The sequence below is a fragment of the Erithacus rubecula genome (assembly GCF_903797595.1).
Source record: "Erithacus rubecula genome assembly, chromosome: 1".
Taxonomy (NCBI): domain Eukaryota; kingdom Metazoa; phylum Chordata; class Aves; order Passeriformes; family Muscicapidae; genus Erithacus; species Erithacus rubecula.
Window position 1 is genome coordinate 21,115,713 of NC_136658.1, and position 24,295 is coordinate 21,140,007.

The following is a 24,295-nucleotide window of genomic DNA, read 5'->3' on the forward strand; positions in this document are numbered from 1 at the left end:
AACAAGTTCAATGATCCTTTAGTTCTTGATGAACAGGCATTTCTCCAGTTTTGGAGAGGTTCAGGGCAAGGGTGGGCAGCTGAGAGACACGTAGTCACTTGAATCGCCATCACTGCTTTGCTACGTGACACTGAGACCTGTGGAAAGTGACTTTTCTCACATCCCCCCCCCCCCCCTTCAGGAAATGGGGTAAATGAAAAGCAATGCATGTAAAAATTAACAACCGACTCTTTAATATTGATGAGGAGCTCAGCAGTACTGACATGGTACGTGTGCTTAGAAACACAAAGTTTGATTTTATCCTGCATCACTACAACAGACCCTGCCTGGTCCCATCAGCAGAAGGACAGCAAATACAAAAGCCTATAAAAACTAAGATTGAATTTTAAGGTGAGGTCACTCCCAAGTTAGGACAGCCAGGAGCATGGTAAAGCAGGACCTTCAATGAACTCTTTACAGCCTCACCATGAGGAGGGTCCTGAGCATCACGAGGGATCCCATATCCAGGAAAACCGGAGCCTGCCATAGCTTCCGGGCAAGGCAGGGAAGTGTTCTCACAGACAGGTGGTTAGAAGCACAAGCCACCACCTGCTCCTGGGTCTCCTGCCGCGTTTTCCCCAGCCGACTCTGGATGCTTTCAGCTGGCCAGCGCAGCTGCCCGTGCTGCTGGAGGGAAGGAGATGGCTGCAGGCAGCCGCAGCCCTGCCCTGCCGCCTCCCGCAGCCTCTGTCCCCGGAGAGGGCACCGGGCTGGCGCTTCGAAAGATGTTTGGATGCTCAAGTTTAGTCAAAACCCCTGGCTGCAGCACACCCTGTCTGCACAAGCCACGGTGTAAGCTGCAAATTGCAAAAGCCGGAGAGTCTGAGTGGAGCCCCAAGGCCACTGGGAGCGATGGCTGCGCACGACGCCGAGGGGCAGGGAAGGGTGGGCAGAGCACACTCCGCCACGGGACCCACCCCATGGATGTGTACAGCACACTTCAGTCCCCAGAGCTGCCAATTCCGCACTAACACATAATCTGTACTAAATAACTTTTCAAGAATTCAAATATAAATAATGTAATAATAGCAATTAGACCCTTTACTAAGCATAGCTGTATCAGACATGCAGTCCAGTCATTTCACAGAAGGCAAAAAGCACTTGACAAAGGAATCTGCACCTTCACAGGCACTAGAGGTGTGCAGGTATATATAATAATTGCATTCCTTGTGTATTAATGTTTGCATATAAGAAATGCATGCTGAGCTAGCATAACACCTCCTTCCTCAAATAATAACTAAGTTCCATACTGTGCCTGAAGTGCTCTTTATATAGTACACAGAAATGGGTTATGTAAAGATTAGAGCTGTGAGAGTTGTTCAAAACACAACTAAAAATCTAGCAACAAAATCCAATTCTACCCTCAGTTTCCCCAGCACAAAACTCAGGACAGTTTTTACAGAAAGATCTGTGAATTTTTTATAGTTTTGACACTGAAATCATACCAATCTTATACCAATAAAGAGAAGGGAGAAGGAAAAATAAGAAAATTATAAAATGGCATGATAAAAGAGGCTGGAAAAGAAATAATAATAATAATAATAATTATAATAATTAAGAAAAAAAACCCAAAAAAAACAGCCCCCCCCCCTCCCAAAAAAAAAAAAATACAAAAAAGAGGAACAGTAAGGTTTTTTTTCCCTTCTTCCCATGCTACTGCTTTTCTTTCCAATGGTAAAAAGGGGAAAAACAGCCTCCAGCTTTCAATGAGTGAATCTTGTTATAGTGGAGCCATGGTGCAATGTGTAGAGTTCAGGGTGTTCAGATGCTTTTGTATGTGCATGCATCGTTACTAGGAGATGACTAGATTTGGTACCAGGATAATATTCCACCATTGTGTGGTGTTTTCCCATCTGATGTTGCCTTTTCCCCAGTTTAAAAAAAGAGAAACTAATAAAAAAGAAAATTAAAAAAGATACAATAATTGTTACTGCACACTCTAATGAATTATTGTGTTCAAGGTTCCTGCAAAAAAAGTAATATTATACTCGGCTTATGTTTTAATTGATTTATTAATATTTTATCACAGGAATGTAATTTAAGCTCCTCATGATTTAGATCTCATAAACCTTTAGCATTTTGCAAATTCAAATTCCAATTTAAAGCCAGGGCGAGCAATTAACTTTTCTATCATCTTGTCAGGGGAAGAGGTTCGTGTTTAATTTGAGACAAAGTGACAGAAATATATATACACTGTATATATTACCCCAATTTAATTTATGAGTCAGCACCATCCACCTTCCAAATGTAGATTTAATGGCAAGGGAGGAGGGAGTGGGGGGAAGACCCCCTGCTATTGTGTCACTTGCTGCAATATCTGCCCCAAATTCACTATGAAAGACTGCCCCTGGCTTATTGAGATACAGGGCTAGATTGATTACAGCTCTATTTTCAACCCTTTTGTTTTAATTTCCATTCACTCATCATTTTCTCATATAAAATACATTCTCTCAAATGTCAATTAGCATTTCCCAGCCAGCAATGGGCAGCTGAAGCCACAGCAGGTATTCCTACTGCCTGTCCCAACTGTGCTGCTTCCTGCCCCAAACAGACCCCCCTAAAAGGCAGATATCAGACAGAGAAAACTCCCCATAGGACTGACACGAGTTAATACCTGTGGGGCCAAACCCCGTAGCCCTCGCTGTTGCACCAGTCACACTGAAGTCTGTGTGGTTCTCGTTTGATTGAGGAACAAACAGAATAAAATGTGGTGCTACTGAACAACCCTGGCCTATTATTTCCCTCTCAAAAGGACATTCCAACCTCTTTACGTGTAATGAAGGAAACCAGCAGTCTAAATTTGCATGGGCAAAAATTTGCATGAACAAAACAAACAGTTGGTTAGCATTTGCATTTGCTGTTTTAATAAAGTAAGGGAAGGGGTATTCTGTGGCTACCTGCTGTCCCACAACACAGCTAAGCACTGCACAGGAGTTAGCTCGGGAGCAAGAAAGGTGGCTGAGAAGATGGCCCACACATCACCTATTAGTCTTTGCTGTGCCCCTCAATACTTACATAAAGCTCTTCAGCTTTCCAAGGGAGGAGAGGCTTTACTGACATGCAAGAACTTTGCCATTACTGTCGTCAAGCATGACAGTCCTATTGTATCAGAAAGAACTGCTTCAGAAAGGAATCAGGGGCTCATTTCCAACACTTCTATACACAACCAAGCTGAATCTCAAGAACCACAAAATCTTGATGCTGCCAACTCAGGCCCAGACAGTTCAAGATACTGGAATAATCAGGTCGTATTCTAATTCACAAAGCTGTCACACACACTGTATATGCAGATCCAGCTCTACATCCAAGCCTAAGCAAGTACAATTTTAAGCTTCAGTGTTTAACAAGCATGTCAGATGGAGCCAAGTCAGAAACATTCTTTCTCCTTATGAAATGAAAATTTTGGCGTTAATCTTTAAAATATTTGAAAATCGAAACTTCTTTGACATAAACAAAAAAATCTCCACCAGTTTAAATTAAAGGAAATATTTTGTTTTACTTATTCCAGTCCACTTATCTGAAATTCTTAGTAATTTTCAGTATTATTTTCTTTCCTTAGAAATAGAAAAAGAATGCTCTTGTATTGAAAAATCATGATTCCTTTAAGCAAACAAGCAAGCAAACAAAAAATGTATCTGTATATATGTACACAGAGGAAAAGTTCATTCAAAGCTTTTCTCCAGAACTTTCTATGCAGTCTTATACCAGCTTATGGTAAAAATCTGCATAGCAGAAAATAGACTTGGGGTACAGCCATTACAGAAAATCCAAGCTGCAGAAGATCTGATATCCAGCCATGTATCACTCTCGATACACACTGGATTTAAAGCCAAGCTTGAAAATCTTGATTCTTGCCTGATTCACTTAAGAAGCTAATTCAAAGCCTTATCACTCTCTAAACTCAGGTAAAAAAGAGCTTAACTGTCAGGCATATTTTCAGACAAATCATAACAGGGTCTTGCAATTTCCTTTGTTCTGTGGTGTCTGCACTGCTGTTAGACACCATCCCACACTGGCATCACTGCTGAGGTGTCCTAATACTTGTCTGAAAAATACTATTAACTGCACATCACAGGCATTTGAAGCACATAAGAAAACCATAAACTTAATTACGCTAGAGTACTGGTGTGATCTCACATGAAATTTGAGCTTCTGTTATTAAAAATAGGGAGATTACATTTACTTAATGTTTCTTACAGTAAAAACAGTCAATTCTAAACTTTCAAGATTGTATAATCAGACAAAACAATACTGGGGGGGGGAAGAAGCTGTCTGCGGAATTTACTAGCACAAACATTTCACATGTCAAGCAGCAAAAATTTGTTTATTCTGCTAAAAAGAATATTCCTTGGATTACTACTGTATATGAAATAGCATAGCTAGTCAGACTGCACAGCATAAAGACTAGAAAAATCTACAGAAAAGAGTGGTTGCCTTACTCTACCCCCCAAATATCCCAACATGTTCTGCATTTCAATCAGCTTTTAAATTCTTAGATCTTTTCTTAATGCTCTGTAGACATTACATCTACTCATGACACTGAGAACACTCTCCCTTTTCCATGAGCTATCCATCCCTAGATTAAGAAGAATTTTGGTTTTGTCACTTCTCTTCTGTTATCCAGGATTTCCCTGTCTGAGTCTATGAAGTTCATCCAAAAAAAAAAAAAAAAACAAAAAAAACACTAAAAAAAAACCAAAAACAAAACAAGGAGAAACCCTTCCACTTACAAAACCACAGCCATGAAAAGAAGTGGATTGTGCTTGAAATAGGATCATGACTCCATAGCACTTGGCAGGACCCAGATTTTAGATACTGAGCTGAACAAGGCTCCTTGGAATGCATCACATCCAGAGACACTGACAGCTCTATGGGTATCCTTGCACTTGCAGGTCTCCATTTAGAGGCAGTGGTAATGGCAGGGGCAGAGGAAGGAGGAATTAAATAATCTACCCAATCGTTCCCTAACCCTCAGAGTACCAGAAGAGCTATATTACACAATGCCATTAAACCACCCCTTTTCTTGGAGAAAAGTAAAACCATTTCTCTTCCAGTGCCCACCAATGCTACTCCCACCTCTTCACTCTCTTGGACTTTGATTAGGGAAGGTGTGTACAAAGCATAATGCTTTCCAGCAAAGGCTTGCCAAGCATGCCTGCCTCACAGAAATCCAGAAGTGTCCAGAAGGTAAAAAACTTTTCCAGAAGAGTCTTAAATGTGCTCATAACATGAACCTGCCATGAGAACACACCAGCTCAACTCTGAAGTCAAGGATGCTGAATCTTACTTCTGAGCATTAAAATTTACATATTTAGATTAGAAAAAAAGTTTAATTTTTAGTTTAATTTTAATTTTATCATCAAAGATCTCTCCCAAGGATAATGGTTCTAGCAGGAGTGTCAAATCTCACAGTCTGCATTGTCAGAGCTTTTACACAGCAATGTTTGCTGTTCATGATGCCTTACTTTAGACAAATGCAACTGACTTTGATTAGACATTAAAAATCCTGTGTTCCCCATTTTTTGAGAGTTAATGATGCTTAAGGTAGTGCAAGAAAAAAAAAATCAGATTAACCTAACTCACACCTGTTCCTTTCAGCAAACAATGTGCAGTCACTCCAGAAGCACTGCAGCTTGTAACATGCAAGGTGACAATAAAATTGTCTGTGGAGGAGTGCAATGTTGTAGTAGTATTCCACCTAGAACCCAGTTCCCCTGAGTTATACTCATTTGAAGAGGGGAGAAGAGCCTTTAGGTGGGCATAAATGGGGGAAGAAATTATATTCTTCCAGTCTTTTTGAAAACTGGCATCTGAAAATTATGTTACCACATAGTCTTGCAAATCAGTATGGTTTTGACTCACTCTCCCCCAACTACCAAATTACAAAAAAACCAAAAGACAACCCAGAATGACACCTTAAGAGATTAAAAACAGAAGTAGCAGAATAACCTGAGAGGCAGGGCCACTCTTTGTGAAAGGGCACTCTTCAAAAAGTAGCTTCTGAAGCACACCTACACAATTCATACGCTACTTTATTTAACGCTCCTTTTCATGTTTGCCCAGGTTCACGTCAAGGGTACTGCAACAGAAGGTGTTTCTACAGAAAACTTTCATGTCCGCTGCAATTTTCCCTTTCAAATTCAATACAGTAAAATGAAATGAAGCAAAATGAAACAATCTTTATATACCAGTTCAGCAAGCATTCCCTAGACCTCATTGTGCTGCATCTCTCATCAGCTCTCATTTACTCAGACAAGACAGAAAAGATTTCCAGTTCCTATTACATTTTCCCACCCTATTTCCCATTCTGTGTGTAATTTTTTCCTTCAAATAATACTGATTGTGTCAACTGGAGGGGAAAAAAAAAGAAAGAATGAAAGAAAGAAAGAAACAAGCACTCTTTGTATTCTCTCTGTAGTAATAAAATATGAAAAAAAGAATTTGCAAGAAAACAGCTGAATTCCCAGTGCTTGGAAAATGGACCTGGCTACAGACAGACACATTTCTACTTAGAGCAGCATTTCCCACTAAACTGCCAAAATGTCAGGAAGAGTTGTGTGCACTTTTGTCAGTGGAATATAGCATTTCCTACCAACTGAAAGTCAAAATCCTGGAAATTGCAATTTCATAGGGAGAGTAAGGAAAAAAAAAAGGAAAAAAAAGTCTTTCGCATACCAGCAAAGTGATGCAACACCAGGGTAGGCTGTTGTTACTGGTATTGACTTTATTTTTCTCTTTTAAGGAAATTGAACAATGTTTTACAAGGCAGAAACAGTGAAGAGCTAAAACAAGTAAGTGAATTGGTAAGAGAAAGCAAAAATACTAGCTTGCTTTGCAACCCACCTAAAGGTGTCTGATTTTACAAGCAACTCAACTCAAGCACATTTTTTGCTTTAAGCACATGCATGCTCTCACCGTAATCTTGAGAATAAAAGCACCCTTTTGTTTTCTGCTATGTTCTGCCTCACATACTAAACAATTTCCAGTGTTTGCAATGAGTGAGGCAACTGGCCCTAAAGAAAACAGCCTCTTACTAAAGAATCTCTATTCCACCACAGATCAGGTCCATCAGGTGTTTTATGAGAAGACTGGTTCCCACCAAAACCACCATGTGATCACATAAAAACTGGAAACGCACAGGTAAATTGAATTAAGGTTGCTCTGTCTAGAATTTCAGTTCTAGTGTTCACAGGTTTGATTTTAGGTAAATTAAATATTCACTTTTTTTTCCCCCTCCCCATGCAATTAATTCCCTGAATTTCCAAAGAGTCAAGTGAAAAAAAGCATCTGCTACATACCAACATACCAGTGCTCTGTGGCCACTGACAGTATGGCAACCTGCAGGGCCACCAGACAGAACTCTGCCTTTTGACAGGCTTCATTAAGAAGCTCATAATCACAGTAGGTGCTTCTTATTTCCATGAAACAGCTATTGTCCAGGTGATGAGATGCACAAGCATAGAGTGGAATAAAAAAAATTTCCCTGCCACAAAGGTCATTCAGTTGATTTCACTCCAAACCATGAAGACACAAGAACTCTTAGATGTTATCACAATATTTTAGCATGGGCAAAACCAAATATTTTCTTCAAGTAGCAGATTTATAAACAGCCCACCTGAGGCAGAAGCAGCTCTCCCAAAACTTATTTTTAAATCTACAAAACTAATTAAAATTTGTTACATGTTAATGAAGCTTATACTCAAATGAGAGTGGTTTCTCTGAAGGTAACTGCAAGGCAGTGAAACGGGTGTCTAATAAATGTAGATAAGGTGCATGAGAGAGCAGAAAGGAAAGTGCAAGGCAAGCCAGAACATCCGAAACATGTACTTTTAACTTACAGAAACACAACAGAAGCATGAGTTCAAGGGAAATTCCACCTAGTAGGATAAATGGTGACTAAGCTGAACTCCTCCTATATATACATTATGTTCAGGCAACTATGCTCATTTAGTTTAGTGGAAGAAAGTACCTACACAATCCCAGTGCCCTGGGGATTTAGATGCTGATAGCAACAAGTGAGAAAGGGAAGATTTTTTTTCCAAGACAGGGAAGAGAGCTGTGAAACAGGAAAAGAGGGGCAGGAGTTGTCTCAGCCAACAGGAATTTTGTCATCTGTAACAACCTCAGTCACTTCCTCCTGAGAGGAAGCACACAGCATCCTCATCACCACTGAATGAACTGACAGTGCGATAGAGTTGTTTGTTAAGATGAAAAGCTAAAGTAACTTGATCCTACCAGACAAATCCTATACAATTTTCTTCATGGAGCTGCAGGTCCTGCTTTACTGAAGTTCCTGCCACCACAGTCCTCTCTTTCACTGGGAGCACAAAGACAAATTCACTTCCTTGGGAGGAGGAGAAAAACAAACCACCCACTATTCACCTGGCAGTGTCCATAAGAGGCACTACCCTGACACACTCCCCAAAACTGCACTGCTCCTGTAAATGTATACATTACAAACATACAGGTCTGGAATTTACAGTCAACAAACAGCATTACAAACAGCCACCAGAGAATGTATAAACATTTGTAGGAGCAAAATACTCAGTCTGACTGCACCACACACAGTGTTTATTTATCTCCCTAAAAGAAGATCAATGGGAGAAGACATTCGAAACAACTTCTTAAACAATGTCTCACTTTGTGTTAGTTTATGTCAGTGGGCCTTCTTCCAAGTACTGGTGTCACAGTAAGATATGGATATGTTTAAATAGTTTTCTTGTTCCTTTACTCCAGTCATGGCAGCTGGGCACAAGAGAACAGAAAGGAGAAGGGAAGCTAGTCTGACTGAGTTACTGATTTAACATTTAGAATCTTTGCAGCTCAAGAGAAAATTGCTGTGTATTTGTAACCTGAATGCAGGTCAGTAACTTCAAAAGGTCAGGCTGAACGTTTAAAATCTTGTTATTAATTCTCCACCAGCTCCCAGTAGTGTGAATGCCAATGAGCAGACTCAGCTCCTACTGGGCTGAGTAGCAGTTAGCCTGTACCTCTGAACACCAGGTCCTCAAGAAAATGCAAAAGGAGTTTTGCAGTAATTATTTTCCGCCATACAAGCAAATAACTTTCCTGTTCACTCAGGGCAGACTTCTTCAAGCACAAGAGGCACAGATTTCCTCATTTGTTGCTAACTAATCAGCTTCATGTCAAGGCAACTGAGTTTTCTCCATCCACTTATTTCACTCTTAAGAAAAACACAAGGTTTTTTGTGCCCTCTTGCACTAATTTACACAATATCACAAGATTTGGTGATGCTTCTTACTAATACAACTTCCCATAGTACACAGGACTTCTATAACCCCTTTAGTTCAGAGATACCACAGTACTTTGCAAACAATACACTTGCCTCACAAACCACCACCACTGCATTAGGTCTGTGTCATTAACCATACTTTGCTATCAAGATAAACTAAGGCAGAGCAAGGTAATGCAATTCAGTCGGGTTACGAAGACAGCAGTAGGATTAGGAGCAGCATGTGAGTTTTAAGACAGCCATCTGAGATGGTGAAATTCAACAGAAGTTATGGTTCTGTTTCAGGTAGATGACAATACTACAGTGTGGAGTTTATGCCATTGGCCTTTCAAGGGTCTTCTGACTCTACAGAAGCTCTTAGATACTATAGGGAAATATCGACTTCTGAAAATGAAAACTTCTGAGTTTTCTTTTCTCAGGATTTGACTCCCACTTGGAAAGATGTGGATGCTCAGACAGCAAAGCATGCAGAGTCTCAGGACACTGGTGTCTCCTCCTCTCACTTAAGTTCATTTGCATCTCATACTCCCCTCCTCCAGATCTAATCCACTAGACTTGATGCTGGGGCATTGATTTGTCTATTTCTACATCAGATTTCTAACACCAGAAAGAATTTATAAGAATAGATGAACATTTGTGACCACATATTTGGTAGTAAATGTGTTTCAAGGATCAGTGTCTTGTGGAGTAGTCACAAAGCCAAGAAGGCAATATTATTAGTTTTCAGGCTCTGGTTTAAGCCATATTAGTGATGCTTTGCTTTACTTTCTACTCTAAATACACTTTAAAATTTTTCATGATTCCCCATAAGTTAGTACCTACAACACATAATTTTTCAAGGCAAATATCTTTTGCATTGCTGGTGCAGTAACGTTCTAGCATTGATGGCCTTACATGAAGCAGTCTTTTGTTGTAATGACTTAAAAAAATCTCTTAAGATCCTTTACCCAGAACTTTTATGAGCAAGTAGCTTTCTGCTCTGGGAAGGTCATCTCCATTACTAACTGAAAAAAGTAATACTTATGTATCCCACACCAATACTGAAGCATAATCAAATAAGGAATATTGGTTAGTCATTAGACACTGAGCACAGTAAGAGAGACACACTGAATCTTCTGTAATTGTCAGGAGAACATAGATCAGTGAAAACATATCTTGTTTCACAGGAGTACAAAATTCTAGTTTTTAATTTAGTGCTAAAGGGGAAGAAGAAACACAGCATAACATATGTTCCACTGATAAGGGACCATACATTCCTACAGCTTTTAAAGGCACTACACTGAAAAAACCACATTTTGTATGCACATACCAGATCTTCAGTCAGAAAAACCCATAAACAACTGCCATCCATGCTACATTATCACTGTCCCACTTACCAGTGCTTAAAAGGCGACTCTGTTAGTTGACCAAACTCCTTTAATTTGTGATTTTTCTAGTTATGCACCCAGACCTATTAAGTGGATACACCTTGTACCCTTGCCATTAGAAGACTCCCCTGCAATACATTTGCCCAAATCAGTGCACTCAAACTCCTACAGAAATTACCCAACAGCATGAGCTGACTTGGAAAAAAGTCTGTCTTGCTGTGAAAGAAGAATTACCCCACCAGAACTATCCCCCTCATGGCTCTTTTTTTTCTTTATTTTATTTTATTTACTTTTTAATGGAAGCAAAAACCCCTATCATCTCACCTACTCCTCTTTTAATAAGGAATGACTGCCGTGACTACCCCCATCTAGAACCACCATTCACTGCCAGCACCTCTGCTCTCCTCGTGTGCTTAGAGAATAACTGATTAGCACTTTGCATAATTAACCTGATTAGCACTGTGCATAATCAAACTGATTAGCACTTTGCATAATTAAAAAGAAATAATAATAATAACAATAATAAGCAGTAGGTAATAGCAAAAGCTGCTAGTCCCAATGCCTGTTCGTTAGCTCTAGGATTAGTTTAGTGTGGCATATTTTATTTCTTAAAACTATTTCTTTAAAGATGCACAAGCTCCTGAGAGGTACAGCTTTAAAAATTCTCATTTGCTATCAAGATCACTAGTGAAAAAAATTAGTTGTTCCACCATTATAACTTAGGATATTTTGTGCCTCCCACTGCTGAAGCTGAAGACATTAACAGGATGGATGCCTGATCTGATGCACCAGGGGTTTGGTACCCATGTCTGTCTACAGTACTGCTACTGGATTCATCATCACAGGATACAGAAGTCTCACTTTTTTAATGCATATATATGCCTGCAATGTACTTCAAGAGTAGGAAAGCTGTATTATTGCTATTGTTGAGATGGATCAGGTAGCAAGATGATTATCCTCAAAAGTAGGTAGGCACTGAATTCTCTCCTGCCCTGAACAATTATTCCAGACCACAGGAAGCATGGGAAGGAATATGGAATTAATCAGATCTCTGCCTCTAAGCCTGCATTACTCTTCCCCCATTTCAGTATCAGTCATCTAAATGCATTTTTTGCAACCTGATCAAGAATGTGAGACACAGAAGGTACTTTGTTTGCCAGCCTGTCCCACGTCCAGTATAAATCTCCCAACTGGGGTTTCAGGATTAACCACCACCTCCCAAAACCTGAAGAATCTGCATAACTACACCTACCTAGATTGCAAACTCGTGTAATGTGTGTCAAATGCTTGCACCACTAATGACTCAGCTCTCTTGTCTTCAATGCCAGACAACTGAGAAGAGTGGTACCCCAAGTGAGTCACCAACATTTTCTGCTTGCTAACATGGCCTCATTCCTCCTAGCCACCAGTATATCCCAGGTTACTCTTCACTTCAATCTCATCTCTCCCTAACATCCTTATATTACAGCTCAGATTTCCTCTGCATTCCTCACAATCTTCACCTTACATATTCTATTATGTCTTCACAAGTACTTGAAATATTCCCTGCCAAACCTCCACCATGCCCTGACAATCACTCTGCCTACATTTCCCACTGGGGAGCAGACATGTTATAACTTCTCTGCTGACTGCCCAGCCAGGGTGATTGGGACACTGGGCAGCTGGGGTGATCAGCTGAGCTGAGTGATCAGTCTGACTGCTCTTTAGCTGTCCAGAAAGGAATGCAGTGCCCAGACTGCACACACTGCTCAGATGCAGCATACAGCATGGACCTGTCCTAGAACTGTAGCAAAAATACTCCCACTCTGTCCAAGCTTCCCTCATAAGATCTCTCTCATAAAATAAACCAGTGAGACACTGAGGGGTGGAAATGGCAATGAAAGATAATCTTATCATAATTAGTTGTAAATGAACTACCCATGCAGAGAAGTCTCTCCATCACTCTAAGCTAAAGAACCCATATGAACAACAAAGGGTGCAGAGCTAGTTACTTCACAAGTTGTTTAATTTCAGTAAAAATGTGTTGCTGTAGAGATTTCTCAAGTCCAAATGTTCCTGGGGAAGGTAGTTCCAGTAATTCTGGGAAGGAAGCCAATCCTTTGGCTTTGTATGTAAATATTTAAACAACATTATTTTTATATACATATATTTTATACACATATACATATATGTCTTTAGATTTCCAGACTTGCAAAACTGTAACAGAAAAAAATAGGCAAGTTGACATACAGCTTTTTGTTTCTGTCTGAAACCATGCTAACTGACCATCAGAAATGAAATATTACAAAGACTTGAAGATAATTGAGCCATATCACCTTTGTATACTGGTCCACTCAAACAGAGGTGCTGAAAAAGCAAGAGAAGAAATGCAAAAGGTGGACAGAGAGAAGTCTCAAATTTCATCTCCTTAGAAGGGGCAAGAAAACAAGTTCCATCCATTACAAATCTTTCAGAACCTAGATAGATACAAGTGCTCCATCCACGGGTGTGGAATCTCCAGTTTTGGATGACACAAAGCTTCATTCTGAGCATTTTAGTGTTATGACACCTGACAGTAAAGCTGCAACTTCATGTTTAGAAAGGTCACTGCTGCTTCAGGCTTAAATCAGGTCCATACCTCAAAAGGGATAACTTGGCAGAAAATTCAAGTGAAAGAATGGGAATGCATCTGGCACTGAGATCTGGTGAATAAATAAAATGGGGGAAAAAATAAAGCTTTAAAAATGTTGAGGAGAGGGTTGATAAAATGGAGGAAGATGATTTAGTGAGAAAAGGTATCCAGTCAGGGCATATGATGAATAAATAAATCTATGAAAACAAAATTTACCACATGAATTCCACCTCTACTCAGTAAACAGAAAATGCACCCTAGTACAATGTGTGTTAATAAACAGCTACATGATTTAAAGAAATAAAAATACTTATAAATACAATACTTACATGTCGGTATATATAGCACAGGCAATGAGACTTAGAAATGCACATACATAAAAGAACACACAAAAAAATAGGACCAAGAGTAGGGCAAGTCTTTTAGAAAATATTTTAATGGCTTTATAAAAAGCCTTCACCCAAAGTTTCAGGGGCTTTTGCAATCTTACATTTTTCTATTGCAAAATACACCTGCTTTCTTCTCTTTTTTCCCCCTAAACTAAATATTTCTTCCATCTAATGACTCTCTTTATTAGACAGCATCTAATTTGCATACATTTACATACAATTTAACTGCTAGCTTGTGAGAACAAAGAAATGGCTCTGTATTGCACTGAAGGACAATACTCAGAAAGGAAGGTATAAAAACCAGCTAGCTCGGTGGCTGTATTTTCTCTTTGTTTCAGAAATACTAGGAGTTTTAAACACACTACTTAAAGGGTGAAAAAGATTATTTCATCAAACAATGAAAAAAGATACAGTGCAGCTTCCTTTTAATGCATTCTCTCTCTGGCCTGGTTAATGGGATTTAAGGGTCCAATATTTCTTTGCTTTCTTCTGTTTCTTTTATTAGAACTGATGGATTTAATTCTGTCACATATTTTACTTCATATTTTATTCCTATAACAATCTATGCTGAAGTTCAGCTCCAATGCTAATTCAATACTATCTTCCTTTCCTTGCAGTCAGCCTGGAATACAACTGAACGATCTCTGATGGGCATGAAGTGCTCTGCCCTCAATGCCCAGTGCTAATGGATTTTACAGACAGTCTGCCAGAGTTTTACCTCGTGGCAACAAGTCTAGAGATAATGAAAACTTACCATGTAGCTGACTGGGAATCAACAGGAAGGGAAGCAGGGCTGAGCTCCGCTTGTGAGAACAGGGAGGGACTGTGGTCAGAGTAAATGCAGGATGTAAAGGATGCGTCAAGCCCTCTAGTTCCCTTAGGAGAGAGGGGGAAAAAAACAGGACAAAATTACCTTTTAAAGACCTTGCATGAAGGAAAACCCTTCAGAAACAGTTGCTAGGAACTGCAACATATACACTACCAAAAGCATGATACAATCAGCAAAGTGTTTCTCCAAAAGCTCTTCAGCTCAGGACAGCTACAAATCCATGTAGATTTGACATTTAAAAAAAACATGCAGGAAAATCATCTCAGGCTGCATGCTGCAGATGCCTGCATCCTCTCATATGGGCAAAATCTAAGGATACAAAGCAGTCTTCCCTGTACAGCAGAGCTGCTAGCTTCACTTCTGACCTCTCCTCTTCCCAAACTCAATGACTTGTGCCCAGTGCACCATTCAGAGGCATAGGGATGGGTGAAAGGTGACCCAGTCACTCTGGTGGCATGTTCAAAGGGTCTGTCCTACAGAAATATTACAAGAGAAACCTCTTCTGGTGATAAACAGACCTCATGCAATGGATTGGAATGGAAGTGGTCTTGGTAAAAAGCACTAGGCCAAGTGAGCCTGCACACAAATCAGGTGTAGAATTCAGGACCCAGCAGCCATCTGCTCTGTTCAGTTTGCCCCAGCCAGCCACATCACCTGGGGCATGCTGGCTTTATGTGATCAGCACCAGGCTAAGTGTTAATTCCATGGGCATCCTTGCACCAGCATGAGTGGCACAGTAGCACTGGCAGCACAGGAGCCACATCACAAGCTGTACACACGAGAAACTTGTGCTGATAATGCCCTGATGTGACTCACTAGCACTCAAAACACATTATAGATTATTTTCAGATGAAAATTTTAATTTAAAGCTGGCTGAAATGTTAATGAAGTTTTAGCTCTTTTTCAAAGGGGAAAATTCCCTCCTGCTTACAAAAATTTTTCTTTTTTTTCCCCTCTGCCTGATCTGCTTCCAGTGACATACAGCAACCAAACCTCATAAAAGAAATTAATCAAGCTTTCATATCATTTTCCCTTTTCAAGGGTGGAAAGGTTGAGGTGTGTGATCTTCAACGTTTCTGATGTGTACCAAAATGATGTATTAGAAAATAGTGGAGGAAGGAAATTCCAAAGCCACAGTTCCCCTGATTATCATATCCTATGCTCACAGCTGTATCTTGCTGAAACCACTGGGTTATCATTTCCAGAACCTTATAAGCATGGCTGTGTTATGATGTAAACTGATTTTAATTGAAGCTGTCACAATCCCACCCTTCCTTCACCTCCTTCCTCTTCTTGTCACATGTCCCCATGTCCATCCTAGAGCCAGGACTGCACAAGTGCCTGGTTCAGGGAGCTTTCAGCTGATGAAGGCTTCTTTCCCATGTGTTTTTAGCCACATCCAACCCTCACTGCAGCTCAAGATCCAGGCAGGAAACTTGGGGATTAGAACTAGGAAGGCAACAGAACTGTTCAAGTGGAGACATGGCAACAGAGCAGCACCAACACTGATTAGTTTAAAATGCTGTGGACCTACACCTTGTGATGTCTATGCCTGCTTTGCTATGACACAGGAGAAAGACTCTTATCACACAGCTGGAAGCCATATCAATCCAGCTTCATAGGTAAAAAAAGACACCCCCCCTACATGTAAACCAAAAATAAACTGTTGGGCTTCACAGATCACACAGAACAGATGCAGTCTGCCTCTGATGAAAAATAGCTTGAAATAATGGTGCACTGCTACGATCTGCACCAAGGGCATTTTCCAACTGGCAGTTTGAATTAGCCTCAAGTGACATGCATTACAGTCACACTTCCCTGAGGCAATAAGGCAAGGTCCCACATTCAAATGGAAAGAATTGAGCATTCTTGCCAAAGGCAAACGATAAAGCTTGTGATTAAGAACCACTGTTACCAGAACACGGTGAACCTCCTGAAAAATCTTTCAAGGACTTCAGAAAATACACATGGAGATAAAGAGCAGGAATATTCCTTTACATCTCTACAGTTACCATACTACATGTCACAGTAAATAGCTAGGGAGGAGTTACATACATGTCTCTTTTGCTACCTTCCAGAAAAGAAACATAATTCCACCCTGACTAGAAACTAACTTTGTAACCCTCAGTAGTTCTAAAGCCACTCAGTCCAAATAGTTTTATAAGATGGGTATCTGGATTTCAGCTGAATACAGAAGACACTGAAGAAGTTCCCTTCCTTTTGTTTCCCTGCTCCAGGGAATTAGAATATTTTACATCCTACAAGAGATCCTTTGGTGACAAGGAGTCACCTGATACTACCATCCACAATAACTTCAGGAGAAGGAGTCACTAAGGAAGAGCTTCACTAGCCAGTTAGCACCCACAGGTGATTCAGCATCTTTGGAAATGAAAGTAACTGAGAAAAAGAATCAGTGCAGATACCTGATCTGCACCCGTTTTCACCAGCTCATCAACAAATATCCACTTTTTCAGTACTGCAGATAGAATTTGTATTGCCAAGTTACAACCAGGCCTCAAGGGCAGTACACCAGACCAGGCATAAGAATTTATGACATATGTGTTCAACAATAACAAAACAATGATTTCCAGCACACGTCTGAAGCAATAGCATCCCCACAACTACTATTTTTCATTCCAATATTCTACCCGTGCTCAGGATGGTCATGGTTATTCTAACAACCACGGGCAGCTGTACAGGTTGTTACACAAACCTATACACATTCAAGTTATGCAACCCCTAGACAAGAGGCTTGGCTGGTTTCCCCAGTGGGAGATTCCCACTTTCCCACATCTGCCTTTAAGGCAGTTACCAGTAGAAACCATTCGTGCATATACTCTTACAGTGGTGTCACTGAATATGTTTCTCTGCAAACTAACTGTCCACTGGAAAACATTCATACTTAAATATCCACATGATAATAGATATGTACATACATACATATATATTACCTTGGCCAATACCTGTTTGATAAAATTAATTTTACTTTTTCCACATTACAACAGGTGCCCGCATCAGTTTTGACTGTCTTTAAAACAATTACAGAAATCTAAAAATTTAAACTATGCAAACATTTGAATACTTTCTATTCATGTGCTCTTGATCAGTTGAAAAGTGTATTACCACAACATCAGCCTCAAATTTAATTTTCTTTTTAACAATTCTTCTTGGAGCTTAAAGTAGGTTAAGCAAATTGTTCATCAGATTTTTCCCTTTCCTTTCTTTTGTTGTTAAATACTCCAGTGAAGCTGAGAGATGAAAATGCAAAATCTGGTTCAAGCAGAAGAATAATTCAGTGGAAGGGAACTCCTATTGCACCAAATTAGGTACTAGCATTTATCAAGTTCCACTTTTTGTACATGTAGGTGGGATTATCCAAATGAACAAGGGTGTGATTCTCTATCCACTCAACTTATGGTGAAGTCCAAGTTGAATCTATTAGCAGCATATTCAGAGCAGTTTTGAGCATTTCTGGAAATCCTCCTCCAACCTGCCCAGAAAGTGGGCATAAATAAATCAACTTCCACCACCTTGTGTTCTGGAAGCAACATCAGCAAGCTGCAGTTTGTGGAGTCAAGTTAAAGACGCTGCAAGCTTCTTGTTAAATACAAACAACATTTCTGAAGTTAGTTCTTTCAAACATCCACTTTGATTTGATAAATTACATTAAATACAATTTGCCTCAGCAGCATTTTATAGCATGACAGCTAGAGCATGAGTAGGTCATTTTTACATGGAGCATACAGTCCCCTCAGCCGTGGAGACAGCCTGGAGCAGACCCACACTCCCCGAGATAACAAAATTACCCCACTTGCACTCCAAGCCAGTCAGAAACTGGAGCTGCAAAGAGCAAAGTCAAGCCTGAGCCAATCAGTTCTGTGAAGCAGCTGCTATCTCAGTTGCTTATTAGTTCACCAGTACACTGGCCACAACCAAAGGCTTCAGATGGGTTTACAGTATGTCTGCTTTCAAATACCACAGAAATGCAACCATGAACGAATACTATCAAAGGGTAGAAGCAGGAGAGAAACCTTTTTTTAAATTTACTCATACCATTGTTTTTTGAACACTGAAGAGAAAATCCTTACTCTTGAATACTGTATAATAACAGAACCATGCTGTTTGCTGGCAGAATGCTAAGTTTCATTTTCAGCAGAAAAAAAAAAAAGTATAATAATTTTTTCCTGATTTAGATGGGGTTTAGGTCAACCTTAGCTACATACAAATGAATGTTTTGTTCAAATTACAGGGTAATTTTAATTAGGACACCCTGCTAGACATCCTGTTGTTCTATTTAATGGACTTTCTCAATTATGAGAAGAAACACCTCCCCACCCGCCTGCGACTTGAAGTAAAAATTATGCTGAATAAATATACAAAGACAAAATTATTATTCTGTATTAGATCTTTTTATTTCAGTTAATCTTTATTTGGCAACTGCTGTAGCAAAAGGGCAGAGTTCAGAATCCCACACCCATTAAACACCTGTTTAAAAATCACTTGAAGCACTGGAACCAGCCAAATATGTCCCAATTAAGCAGAAACGTTGGCACTGCTGTCTTGGGTAAGGAACACCCATTGCCATTTGCTCTCATTAGGTTAAACGGGTTTCTTGGGACATAGCTGAATTCCTGATTATGTGCATTGCAAATGGATGGAGAACACCAGAACAATAAAATTTAATTCAGCGTAGCCTTCTGTCCAGTTGTTGAGCATGAAAATTTGGGAAAAGCCAAAACTGAAGATTTGGGAAGTGGACAAGAGTTGCATGTCCTAAGTATGTATGAGACAGCTCAGACTTCTTTCAAGAAACCACCTGGTCAAGGTAACAGAACAAACTGGGTTGGGGGATTTCTTCTTGAAAATACTCTCAGATTTAGAGCCCATTTCATTTTTGTTAGCATCTCCTCCTCTGTACTTGGCATTAGTTTGATTTGCTTACACAGTTTTATATGTTAGTTAGAAGTACAATATATTTGGTCTTTTTATATTCATTTTAGTGTTAAATTGGGTACTGATTTCTTAACTTGGTATGTTTATGGGGCAGTGATGGAAGGCAAAGCCCAGACAATAAAAGATTTGTTTGTAGTTCAGACACCATACTGCAAGTTTTCCAAATATTTTTGTCAACTTAAATAAGTAAAGGCTCTTCTAGTGAGGCTGATTGCATGGCCAACAGAAGAATCTTGCCTGTCACTCATTTAACCTCTTGACCCCTGTCAAGCATGAGGACATGCTTGCCACTAAGTGACAAGTCAAGTGGTCTTTTACCAAATACTCAACAATACATATCAGGTGGTGCCACTAGACACAATCAGAGTAGAGTGGGAGCGATGAAAAAGTGTGTTTGAAATTGTTCTAATAACCATGTTCAATCCTCTATAATCCCACTTCATTATCAATTTATTAACTTTCTTTGTTGTCCTGTCACCCTCCTGTGACTAATATAGTTACTAATACATCTTAGTTTGCAAAGCACTGTACTCCATAAACACAAAAAAAAGCTAGCATGCTTCACATAAAATCGATCAGTTATCTGTATCCAAGTAAGAGATGCAGAGTCTCTGAACAGATACCTTCAAATTAAATGTACAAAAAGCATAGTTCAGCACAATAAACACCACTTCATTCACAACTCATCATCAGGACGTTAGCAGACTGAAAAGAACATCTACATGATTTTCTCTTTGCTTATGCCAGATAGACTTCTTAAGAACATAAATCCCCGCTGGTTTTCTACTACCTCTTGTACTTAGTGTAGAATTTACAATTACTTAGTGCCTGCATTTCTAAAGTAAACTTTAGTACATGAAAAAAAAAGCATTCTAGAAATAAAATATATCAGCTGCACTTGCTGCTGACCTAAAACTATATTTTCAAGACAACCATAAGAGTGGCAGATGCTTTCTTGTTCTAGCTGGCTACAAATGGCACTAAGAAATCCTAAGATAGACACCTGCATACTTACTCTTTCCTTGTTCCCCCCCTACACCCCCCAAGTATTTTTGCATGCAAACACTTTCTAATTTGCTAGTGCTATTTATTTAGATATCCATGGGCACTATATTGATTGTGGTGTCAAGAACACCACAATTTCCCCTCCATAGTCCTAGTGACCTCATCCAGGGATGCTAGGTACTCAAAATATCTGAAAAAGATAAAATATTAAATATTTACTCTCCATAATTTAAATCACAAAAAGTATTGCTTATAGCAAAAATGTTTTGAAATAGTATCTCTAAAAATGGAGAGCCACAGTAGTCCTTGGCTATTTCTTAAGTTAAGCCTTAGTAGCTTCCCCTATTAGAACTGGTGGCTGACATTTTATTCAGTAGGGGATATCTAGAGCTGCAACACTTGCAGACTACAAAGAGTAGCAAAAGCTATCATTACAAATGGACGTTTTTATTGGTAGACATTTTGAGACTAACCAAAAGGAAGCAGGAAAGATAGAGTGCAGATTGGAAGAAAACAAAATAAGTCCACAAACAAACAAAAAACTACAAATCACAACAGGACAAGAGAAAAATCAAATGGTGACATAATCTTACTGGATTAGTAAAAACAATTGTCTTGATTGGAATTCTATTTTCCTTTTTTCCTTTGTAGTTCCATTAGACAACTATTAAAATGTTTAGCTGCACCACTTTCCCAATTACAAGTTATACAGGGTAGTTTATCAGGGTATCTAAGCACACAGTGCAAAACCAGGAGTATTTTGTAATGCATAAACAAATAAATAAAGGAAAACTTCGTCTGTATACTGGAAAAAACCAAAACCAAATTAATTCTATATGCTTAAACTGGTCTTTAAGTTCCACTGAATTTAAATTGTATTTTGAACCCCAGAGAAGATGCCTTCAGAAATACCCTTCAAATGCCTGAGCTCAGCAAACCACAGAAAGCTGTGGATTAACACACGTGCTGGAGGGATGGAATATTCCATGGGAGGAGAGACTTCACCTACATCCCAAATACCTACAGACAAGTCAGAACGTTACACAATGTGATATAAATTCAAGATACAGATTAAAAGGAGAGAAAGATAAAGAAACAGCTTCAGAACCTGGAACACTTGGTGGAACTGACTTTTCATTCCCCAAAATAACAATTTTTAAAGCTATTGCAGGAGGCAATCAAGCCCCACACATCACACATTGAGGACATGACCCTCTCAACCCTAGAAATAAGTGTTAATACCCAAAAAATAGGGACAGTGAGAAAGAGAGCAAAAGAGCAAGAAGTGATGTGTGGGGCTAATACCAAAGATGAAAACAGTTGGAATTAACAATCCAGATACATCCTTTATCTCTGGGCCACAGAGGGACAAAATAAAATGAAGGCACATAAACTTTATGCACAAACCAAGGGGAAGTCAGTGGAGGGATATATTAAAAAAATTAATGTTGCAATATGCCATCTTGTAATATTAGATTGAAAACCACACCACTGTGTGCTGTTACTGTATTTGGCCAACTGCACTACTGTGTTTAATTTGAACTTTGATTACAGTAAATCACACAATACAGAGAGATAAGCAAGTGACTCGTGGTCCCTTCTGAAATCTTACCCTATTAAAAGTTTGACTGTAGTAGGAACACAGTTACCAAAATCCGGGTACACTACACCAGAGGAAGGGAGCAGAAGTATTGAACAGAACCTCCCAGGACTCCTTGGTCATATGTTACACAGGAAGAGCAGTAACTTTGCCGTGCCAGCACTGAGACTGTTCGAGCAGCAGATAAATTCGGTGCTGCTTGCATCAGACACAGCAGAGCACGGGCTGCCCAATTTTCTAAGGAGGGCACAGACGCTCTGCACACCTGAGCACGATTAAGTCTTATGCTTATGCTCATGAAGAAGAGAGTCAGTGTTGGCAGTGCACTGGCTTGAAGGGGAGGGAGGCAGTTGGAGGGGAAGCATAAACCCGTTTCTGCTCACTACCAACAACATTATTGCAGGCACCAGTAATGAGGTGGCTGGGCTAGAAGGGGAAAGGGATATAGGAGCTGGAGTGCTTTATCGGCTCCAAGACCAATGCTGGTTTTGGCACTATTTTCACTTCAGTGAGTTACAAACAACAAAAAAAACCCAACCAAGCAGGTGCTAGCAATCTGAGAGACCACATGCCAGCTACAGCTGCTTCAAACTGATTCAATTACATCTGCCTGAATAGTCCCAGGACATTGAATCCACTGGAGGGAACCACAGGTCGGAAGGAGACCAGTACTTTGGCATTTTAACACTCCATTAATTTAAAGTAGAAGCCCTCCCAGCTGAAATGGGAGGAGGGTATTCATACAGGGTCTAAACCATACGATCACACTCAGACTAGGACAAGATGGAAGACAGCATATTCATGACACAAGACACAAAAGTCCATTAGAAATAACGCCTCAAAATTTTCCCGAAGCAGTCCAACAGCACTGCCTTGTTTCCCAAAACACTGGGTGCAGTACATTTGCTTGAACATGATCTTGGGATTGGGACTTCACTCCAAACCTTGTTTGTACAAAAAGGGGCCAAGCAGCTGGGAAATTCTGGAGTGTAGTGTGTCCTCATTAGCTTCCATCTGCCATCAGAACTCAGCTCATGGCAAGTTTGGCTAAGTCCTGGTGTTCTCAGGTCCAAATCTGGGTCAGTTTTAATTACACTATACAGAATTCAGTGTGCAGTTTTTAAATCCTTATTATACAGCGCAGAAGAACGGGCAGCTCTCCAACTAATCAATTTTTTAAAAGTACATATATAAAAATTTTAAACCAGGCTAGACAGACAGTGGGTGGAAGAGAAAAAAAATGTATAAGTGAGTACAGGGGTTAGTTAAGAGAACTGTTAGCAAAAGTGGGTCACCAGCAAGTTCTGATTTAAAACTTCAAAGGAAGGGGGAAAAGGAAAAAAAAAGCCTGTTCATTTTTTTAAGACTGAAACTGATGTGCAAGATGTATACAATTCATACTGCTTTTAGAATCAGCATGGGTTACACATAATAATACTGCAACCAGATTTTTACGAAGGGGAAGATGGATAGTCTTATGGCAACAAGACCATAGCAGGCACTGGCTGACCTATTCCTGGACCTTTAACTGTGTTATTGCCAATGTTGGGGAAGTCCTTTTCCTCAAGGGCAAAGCCTTTAGCTCACAGGTACAGAAGAGCTGTGGTGGTTAGAAGTACCGTTCAATGGCATTCTTGAAGGTGACAGAGAAATGCAGGATTTCAGTCTAATTCTTTACCTAATTACTGTGTTTTGGACTATTTCAACTGTTATTTATTTCCTCTTTTTCTATGCCATCAAATAGCCATCAGCCAGGTCAGAACTTGAAAAGAGTTTTTCTTGCCAGGTTGCTGGCAAACAAAATGATAGAGGCACAGATAACCGCATGTTTTTTGCTGAACAGACACTTGGGATATGATAGCACGCCAAATCTTATCTATGTAAATTGGGCTAAAATCTACTCTCAAAGTCAACAACCAGAATCTGTCCTGTTTATAATCTTTGTCAGATGCAAGGGAGCAAGTAGAAGTCTTCAGTGACAGCTACCAACATAAAGGTAGCTCAGAAATGGAGAGGGATGATCAAGGAGCAGAGTAAATAGCAATGAAATGATAGATGCTTGTTTGATGAACATAATATTCTGCCATCTCCTTACACAAGAACTATGCCTTCAAAGATTTCCAAGGCTTTTTTAACCATTTCTATGAAAAACTCCTGTTAAAAAAGACACCCCTTCACGCACCTTGTTAGCATTGTCATAGTTTTCACTTCAGAATTACAACATAGCACAAACATGACAAAATCCTGCA

General features: G+C 39.7%; 1 protein-coding gene across 33 annotated transcripts in view; it reads right to left on the minus strand.

Moving 5' to 3' along the window:
* ZBTB20 (zinc finger and BTB domain containing 20) overlaps window positions 1-24,295 on the minus strand; it is a 472,123-nt gene that overhangs the window by 337,032 nt on the left and 110,796 nt on the right. For 26 of the 33 annotated variants that reach the window (XR_013776325.1, XM_079321883.1, XM_079321873.1 and 23 more), the window contains one exon: window positions 14,414-14,535. The exons of 6 other annotated variants lie outside the window; for them this stretch is intronic. The gene's annotated coding sequence lies outside the window, so the exon portion shown is untranslated. Of the gene's footprint in view, window positions 1-14,413; window positions 14,536-18,018; window positions 18,088-24,295 lie in introns of those variants that run through there. One more of the 33 variants, XM_079321847.1, reaches the window with a different exon arrangement.